General features: G+C 27.9%; 1 pseudogene across 2 annotated transcripts; it reads left to right on the plus strand.

Moving 5' to 3' along the window:
- The first annotated feature begins 2999 nt into the window (after positions 1-2999).
- LOC149242908 (chaperone protein dnaJ 10 pseudogene) lies at positions 3000-9310 on the plus strand (annotated as a pseudogene). Of its 2 annotated transcripts, none has more exons than XR_016246676.1 (2): positions 3000-4272; positions 9144-9310. The product of XR_016246676.1 is annotated as a chaperone protein dnaJ 10 pseudogene, transcript variant X2 (transcript). The 2 variants fall into 2 exon arrangements; XR_016246675.1 differs by lacking the exon at positions 9144-9310 and adding an exon at positions 6669-6855.
- The last annotated feature ends 488 nt before the right edge of the window (positions 9311-9798 follow it).

Below are 9798 nucleotides of genomic sequence, written 5' to 3' on the forward strand. Positions count from 1 at the left end.
TTTTCAAATAAAATAGTAATCTAAATCCTAATTTTATCAATTTTATTTATAATAAACTAATACTTATTTTTATACCAAATAATCCTAACCTCTTCTTTTTATATCATTAAATATTTCATGCATCACTAATAAAGCAAATCTCTCTCCACTTATTCACATGTTATTTATTTTACATGTTTCAAAAATAATAAAAATAAATACTAAAACAATCCAAAATATATAAACTATTATATTTCACATGCTATCTAATTTTTTTAAATAACTTACATATATATAATATATAATAGTTAAATAACTTTTATATATATATATATATATATAACTTACATACCATTTTTTATATTATGAGATATTTCATGCATATACTCTTTTCCCTTTATTCATATATTATTTTTTTTACATATTATTATATATTTCAAAATTAATACAAATTAATATTAAACAAGTGTAATATGCAGTCTTGTTGCTTAGTACCTGTCTCTTATGTAAAAAAATAAAAAATTATCATAACTAAGATAAAACAAATACTATGATATTTCAAAAAAGATTTAGGCTTTAAATAGGAAAAAATAATATTATTATTTTTTAAACTTATTTGTCTCATAAAAATATTGGATGTCTCCATGAAACAATAAAATTGTTTGTATTTATTTATCACTTGTATTTTAAGGGTTGTTGTAGTTCACACATAAAATAATGTTTAATAAGATTAAATTTGGTGGATGAAATTTTTTAAAAGATAAAAAAAATTGTTTGATTTGCTTTAAAATTTTATCTATATATTTGATTTTGTTTTAATAAATCCAATAATAAAGTATTTATATCTCACTAATTTTAATGCTTTTGCATCCTAAAATGATTTTAACAATAGTAAGAAGTTGAAAATATAAATAGTTTTTTAAAGAAAACCGCTAATATATTCCTATAGCTATTATTGTTCTTATGAAAGTAAATCAAAAAAGAGGAGATTATTCAGGAAAATGGTTAAATATTATGGACGAGAAAATGTTGATGTGTTATCTCTTCCACTTGAAACGCATGTAGAGGCTGTGTTCGTGATAGCCCTAACATATCTTTGCAACTTGTTAATTTATCATGAACATCCTCATACATGCAACTTGTTAATTTATCACAAGGTTGTGTTCGTGATAGCCCTAACATATCTTTGCAACTTGTTAATTTATCATGAACATCCTCATACATGCAACTTGTTAATTTATCACAAACATCCCCATAGGTGCAACTTGCAACCTCTATTTTTTTTGTCTACTCTCATTAAAATAAAAGAAAATTGAAAATCCTCAATTCTTTAAACATCTCATAAATTAAAATTTATGTTAAAAATTATTTTAAAAACTAAAAAATAACAAACAAAAAACTATGAAAACCAAATACCCTCATAAATTAATTGTAAAGTAAAAAAATTAAATACATAAATGTAACTCATTATTTAAAGGAATAAAATAAAAACCTCCCATTACCAAATATCCACATAAATTAACTATCTAATAAAAAAAAATGAAACTTTGATATGACCCATACATAGATGTGCCATGGCCTATCTTGTCATTAATAGATGGTTCACATATCAGGAAGATTAGTGAAAAACTTTTATGATGTATATAAAATTAAAATTTATAAAATTTAATTGCATTGATTTTGATATTATATGTATTATGAATTTTATAACCCAACTTTTTATATTATATTAAATGATTATTTTACAATCTCACTTTCTTATTATTTATAAGGGGTTTATCAACTTAAAATAGTGTGTCAAATACATCCCATGAAATGTGAGTCAAGTGCACATTTATTGCTTTTATGTCATTAAAATTTCTATGGCAGGTTGTATCGAGAGAGAGTTTGGAGGGGCTGTCATTCATAACTTGATATCTTATATATTAATGTTTAATTAAAAAGAAATTTTATATCATTGTATATTTATAATAAGTGTTTAATAACACAATAGTTTTGGTCTTGTCAGAATGAGATCACCCAGGCCAGGATTGTTTGATATGCCACACCCAAAATGATAGAACTGACAATTAGACACCCAAGCCAGGATTGTTTGATATGCCTTGGCAAGTTAAATCTGTTAGACACCCAAAATGATAGAACTGACAAATAATAATAATAAAATAATTTGTTTGTATTTAAATATATATAGAGAGAGAAAGAAAGAATTTAATCATCATGATACAATTTATAAATAGATGGTACTTTAAAATAATTTAAATTTTTAAATTAAATATTTTATATTGATAATTCCAATTAAAACCCCATAAAAATTGTCTTTTCATTATATTTATCTAATAAAAAATTAAAATAATAAATTTCATAAAATACAAAATATATTTTTATATTAAAAAATTTAGAATTAATATAATAATTTTTAAAACTTTATTACAAAACAAAAAATTATTAAAAGTCAAACCAACTACAATATATCTTCCATTCAACCTGTATAATAATCCAAAATACATGATCTATTACATTATCTAATTTTATTCAAAAACAATAAAAATTAATATTAAAATCATCCAAAATACATAAACTATTATATTTAAGCTAATTTTATTAAATAACTTACATATATGTAATAGTTAAATGACTTATATTTATATATATCTTACATATCATTTTTTATATTATATATTATGAGATATTTCATGAATATACTCTCTCTTCTTATTCACAAATTAACTTTTTATATTATAATATATTTCAAAAATAATATAAATTAATATTAAAATAATATAAAATACATAAACTATTATATTTCATGTATTAATTCATTTTTATATATAAAAGTTATATATATATAAAATATGATGATAATGATGAAGAAGAATATTGAGATCCAATTTAAAAAATAAAAAAAAAAAACAATTTAATTTTAAAATTTTATATATAACATATATATAATCTAATTTTATTGACTTAAATTTTTTATTTAAATATAATCACCATCTACCACACAAATCTACTCTTCAAATGGTTATTTAATAGTTGTAGATGATCTTCCAATTCCATCTGCCCTCTTCGTTCTTCATTTCCATGGCGATACCAACAATATTAACAGTTTATAGGGCTTGACATTTCTTGGACTGATTTCACCTACTCTTGATTTTCTGATCGAGCAGAGTTCGCGCAGGACATCAATTTGGCATCCGAATCTGTGGGAGATTTGTAAAAATGGTCAAGGAAGCCGGTTACTACGAGGTGCTAGGAATCAGTCCCGGCGCCACCGAAGCGGAGATCAAGAAAGCTTATTACATGAAGGCCAAGCAAGTTCATCCTGATAAAAACCCAAATGATCCTCAAGCGGCCGAAAATTTCCAGGTACTGGGAGAAGCTTACCAAGTTCTCAGTGATCCAGCACAGCGGGCATCATATGACACATATGGAAAAGCGGGTGTATCAATGGCAACAATGATAGACCCAGCAGTAATCTTTACAATGGTGTTTGGAAGTGAGTTATTTGAAGACTATATAGGCCACCTTGCATTGGCTTCAATGGCTTCTTTCGTTATGTCTACTCAAGGTGAACCGCCAGATATCAGCGAAGTACTAGAGAAGATGAAGGGTGTACAAGAGGAAAGAGAAGAAAAACTTGCACAGATTTTGAAAGATCGTCTGAATCGTTATGTACAAGGTGACAAGGAAGGGTTTATACAGCAAGCTAAATCTGAGGTTCAACGGCTCAACGGTGTAGCTAATGGAAGCAATATGTTGCAGACCATTGGTTACATATATGAAAGGCAAGCAGCAATGGAACTTGGAAAGAAGGCCATCTATTTGGGTTTGCCATTTTTAGTTGAATGGTTCAGAAACAAAGTATATTTTATAAAATCTTTGGTCACAGCAGCAACAGGTGCTTTTGCACTACTAGGGTTACAAAAAGAGATTAGTAGAGAGGGGAATTTTTGTGAAGGGCTTGGTGATGAATTGTTTATCAAGTCACTCTGGAAAGTAAATGCGCCTGATATTGTTGGCCCCGTCTCAAACGTGTGCCAGACGGTGTTGCAAGATAAGACTGTAAAGAAAGAAGATCGTCAGGCTCGTGCGGAAGGTTTGAGAATTCTGGGAAAGATTTTCCGAACTGCGAAACCACAAAATGAAGGTGGAATCCCAGAAAGAGGCACTGCTGCGTTGGAGATAAGCTGTCCCAATACTCGGAGCGCGACTCGAGTTTCTTCTGCGGACTCTTAAGAAGCACTGTGGTATGCCCTTTTGCGGCTGTGGAACGATTATCCAGATGGGTTGAAAGTAAGTCAAGTTTGTGTCTTTTCCTTTTTCTTTTAATTTAAGAGTTGCGTTCCATTTATGAAAACGATTACATGGATATTTACAATTGCTCTAAATTTTACGGGTTTCTTCTTATCGGATTTTTTTGGCCACTGGGTAATTACTGAAACAAATTACCAATTGTCATAAGAATTTCACATAAAACCAGAAAAGGAAAAGGCACATAAAACCAGAAAACTTTTCAAATTAGTGTAGAACCAAAAACCTGATGAATTTACCAGAGCAGGATGCTCCTGTCCAAAACCCGATAATGGCAGAGGCCTGAACTGGCAATGCTCATGCCTTTCCAAGTGGACTAATCTTCTTTCAAAGCCGTCTAACTTCTTCTATAACTGTCACTGTCTTTAAAACAAATTACCAATTGTCATAAGAATTTCCCTAACTAAAAAGGGAAAGGCTCATAACCAGAAAACTTTTCAAATTAGTATAGAACCAAAAACCTGATGAATTTACCAGAGCAAGATTCTCCTATCCAAAACCCGATAATGGCATAGACCTAAACTGGCACTGCTCATGTTTTTCCTGTGGACTAATCTTCTTTCAAAGCCGTCTAACTTCTTCTATAACTGTCACTGCCCTCTATGTATTTTGGCGGATCTATCTTGCATATGCCGTTCATTTTTTTTTGGTATCTTTCTTGAAGCAGATTATGGTATTTATGCGATTATGTTAATTTTTATCTTAATATATATATATATATATATATATATATATATATATATATATTTTAACGTTTTCGGAGGGATTGTTTTTCATCTGTTTTTTGTATTGGTATTTTTTCTGTGAAATCTTACAATAAATATTTTCAATTTCTAGACTAACTTTTAGCTAAATAGATTATCTAAAAACTAGCTGCCAAAATATCTACATAATTTTCTCTGTTGTCTTTAAAAGCCTCACATTTAAAATTGTTAAAAAACAAAATAATATTTTTGAATTAGCTTCTAAAATTATCCTGATTAGAAATAGACTCTTCAATGCTAAGTGCAAGGGCAAAATTGGGTTATGTAGCCTCCCCTTTTTCCTAGATCTGCTCATTGATGTCTTCCATGCTATCCACTTGCACCGACCCTTCCTAGCTTTGCCACTGGGCTTATAAACAGACAAGGGCAAGCAATATTTACCATGATATAAGATATTAAATGCGGCTGAGCTCTATATGCTCATCATTAAATTTATATTGTATAAATTTAAAGATATATATACAAATCTATCCAGAAACATATACAGCCCAACCACATTTAATATCTATCCAGAAACATATACAGCCCAACCACATTTAATATGGTATAGCATAGTAAATAAACTCTGCCAATAAAATTATACACTTAAAATATCAAATCTCACCAAATTGTCAAACACAGATATCAGATCTCACCCCATCATCAAACACAGATGTAAGATCTCACCCAACGACACCAGAATATCCACTCACTAGCATAGGTACAAATATTAGAGCTGGGTAGTTTGGTGCTCGTAGCCCTCTAGCAATACAGCCCATAACTCTCCAGAAATCCACCTGGTTGTACAAAGCGAACTGACAAGAAGGTAACTTGTTGTCAATTTTATGGTGAGCAAAAATGGAATCACATATCACTCACTCTTATATTAAACTACAGGAAAAAAAAACACTGATCTTTAATGAAAAAAAACACTGATCTTTAAATGAAAAAAAACACTTATCTTTAAATGAATTTTGAAAATGTTAATAGAAAATCATGTAAAGATGAGATTGTGCCTGATTTTCATAAACTAAAATTCCACCCTGTTGCAAACCAATTTAAAATCTAAATTTTACCTCAGATGATTAAAAATAAAAATTATAATAACTCCGTTTTTGTTTTTAATAAATTTTGTCAATCCCGTTTTTGGTTTTAATAAATTTTGTCAATCAGATTTATAGGGATGTAGCTGAAAAATCTCTAGAGGACGAACTCCTTATTGTTCCTCTCACCATTCGAATCCAGTCTTACGGATACAAATTCAATCAGATCTTGATTAAGAAATCACAGTTCACAACATAGATTAAGAAATTTCGGAAACCAACCTGTCATTTTGTCTCTTTTTTAAATTGTGAATTGCGTTTCACGAATATTTGTACCTGAAAGATATATCAATCAAAATAGACTTTTGTAGATGTTATAGATTTTTAGACTTTTGGAGATATTATAGATTTTTTGTTTCTGTGGTTTAAGAAATTTTGATATTTTTATGGAATATTTGTATGAGGTTATTTTTTTAGAGTGTAATAAGAAAAATGCAATTAAGCTAATATGTAAAACTAAACCTGGTTAACATTAATTTTAAAAAAACAATAATTTAGATATTTCATAACATATTTTATAATGTTATTGCAGACTTATTCTTCTCAACTAGATTGGGAAATGAACCAGATTAACATGCAATTAATTTGGCATTTTTGTATATATGGAGTACTTTTGGCATTTGTGTATATATGGAGTACTTTTGGTCTCTTATCATCATGTGTTCATGATAGCATCATACAAGAAGGATTTTGTATATGTTTTGATTAACAGGTTACAATTTGGTTAAAACATGAGATTCATTATATGTTTATCACTGTTATATAATGTTAATTATTTTAAATTTAAATATATGCTTTAAGTTAATTTAAGGGAATTACTATGTGTTATTTTAGATTTATTTTAATTCTGGATTTACTAAAGATTGAGAGGGATCAAATCTTTTTACCCTAAAAGAGGTTTGCAGCTCAAGAGATTTGATTCTTCAAAATATAGATTTAATTATTACTTATAATTATAATTATTAATTTTATGTTTTTATTTTTATTTTATTGGTGCTTAATAGATATAGAATTAAATAGGTCTATGATGGTTTAATTATTAATTATAATTATACTTATAATTATTAGTTTTATGTCTTTTATTTTATTTTATTTTTATGTAATTTGACAGAATCAAAATGTTTACAGGAAATTATAACATCTTTACTATATTGGACTAGAGAGCCCATCTCAATGCAACAAATAATAAATACTATAAAATATGTCTAGTTCATGTTGATGAAAATGATTATTCTTGCAGCAATTGGGAAGGTCCTTATTTATAAATATCTATTTTAAAGTAGTTTAGGTTAACTGATTTTTTTAATATAATATAAAATAAAACTTAATATGTGGTCATATCATTTATTTTTTCAAATAATCTCCATACTAATTATTTTGGAAATGCTTCTTATGATAAATAAATATGATGAGGAATATACAATTCCAACATTTGACTATTATGAAAATGCAATTAATGACAAATGTGAAAAGGAATAGACACCTCCAACATTTAACCTTGAATTTTCCAATCAATCAGTATTTATGATGCTTGCACAAGCTAATTTTCCAATCAATCAGTATTTATGATGCTTGCACAAGCTACCAACATGATGATAAGGAGAAGATCAATGATTTAGCATTCAATGCCTTATTAATCAATTTGTATATGATAACTAGGAAGAAATTTATGAATTGATTAATGGAAATGAATCTAATGATGTTGATTTGGATATTTCTTATTCTGTAATTATGTCAAGAAAATGAATATCATGATTTTTGAGAAAATTATAATTTTAACTATTTTTCAACCATTTTGAATCAGAAATGTGGTAAAGACTATTATAGATTCATTTCAATATTAAATTAGCAAGTTTTAGTAAGGATCAAATCTCTTGAAGTACAAACTTTTTTTGAGTGAAAACTTGAAAAAAAAGGTTTATACATTGTGAAATTTGATTCCTATGAAAACTTGATAGATTTGTAATTAAAATATCTATATTGATATTATACATATACATATTGAAATTTGTCAAAAATAAGTATTTTGAAAATTATTAATATGAACAAATGACTAAAAAATTATTATTTGAGAATATATCAAAATTCCACATAATAATAAAAAATACAATGAGAATAGTTTTGGAATTTTCAAATTTTCATAAATTATAGAAAAAAAATTAATTAATTAGATAGAAGAGAAAATGATTTTATATAGATATAACTTACAATTGGATCAAAAGAAATTGAACGGACCGTATGCAATTCTTATGAATTAGAAATTTATGAGAATTATGTTAATGATTTTTTAAATGACTAATTTGTAACAACTAATAATTTGTTTAATTTGTAATTAAAATAGTATCTACAATTTAATTGGCTTATTTTTTTCTATAATAAATAAGTTTTCTTGTGACCTTTATCAAATTAAGAATATAGTAATTGAATTATCTATTGACCATTATTATTTTAGTATTGATTAATGAAAGTTATAATGTTTAACTATTTATTTTCAATGTTATTTAAAAAATATTTTTTCCAATTTAATTGCACCATAACATTGGACGATAACTTTTAAAATCTTATTGTAATCTTTACACCACAAAATGCCAGATAAATAATTGTCTCACAATTTTCTGCAATAATTTACAAATAAATTAAAATATTCCTATCATAATTTTTAAATATTTTTATAATGATTTTAAAAAATTATCTTTTGCCCCAACAAAAACCAAAATCCCACCTAAAATAATTGACCAACATGAAAACCAACATTCTATTATCAACTCAATCATTAAGGTAACTGCATTTCTGACTTGTGCCCAGGACCATATAGCCCATAGACCTTGAAATTGACCAACATGAAAACCAACATTTTATTATCAACTCAATCATTAATGTAACTGCAGTTCTGACTTGTGCCCAGGACCATATAGCCCATAGACCTTGAAATTGAGTGAGAATTTTTTTGGAAACACAGTTAGTGATATCCATTTCTCCTAACTCTTATCAAATTTCTATGAATTAGGGTGAGAATTCAAACTCAAATTTGAAGGACCCGAACTAATTTGGACAAAAGGATTTGCAACTTGGAGGCACCCAAGTGAGCCACAAAGGAATATATATTCTAATGAATTGCCAATCTGTCCGAAATCCCCGTATTTTGGTTTAATTTTGTAGCTGTGTGGCAACAGATTTGACTGCTAGGAACTTTTGCAGTGCACCTATTTAATTCTCTGGATGGCAGTTTTTTTTGGCAGTAAACATTGTTGGATTGCAGGTAAGTTGGGCATTCTGAATGCTTACTCTGAAAGAAAAAATATTGACCTGTGAATTTTTTTTTACCAGAAAAGCTTAATATATATTAATATTAGAGAAGGAGTTACATCAGAAGCCCTCAGGCAGTCCACATACATAAACCATATGAAATGCGATTTTGCTATGATCAGCAAATTCAGCAGACAAAAAACATTACAACATGCCACACAACAAAAAAACTTGATAACCTGCTGCAGTTCCATAATGTTGTTATCAGAAAAAACAATACCAGCAGCAAATACTGTGGCAAGGATGAGCAGCAGCAAATACTGTGGCAAGGATGAGCTTCTGTAGGATCATAAAACATGTATTCACAGGTTGTAGTAATTTCCCCCACAGTATAGATCTGTAACATTTGTAGACCC

This window comes from Pinus tabuliformis, chromosome 8, assembly GCF_031772625.1.
Source record: "Pinus tabuliformis cultivar Carrire ecotype Pingquan chromosome 8, CPIR1, whole genome shotgun sequence".
NCBI classification, from domain to species: Eukaryota; Viridiplantae; Streptophyta; class Pinopsida; order Pinales; family Pinaceae; genus Pinus; species Pinus tabuliformis.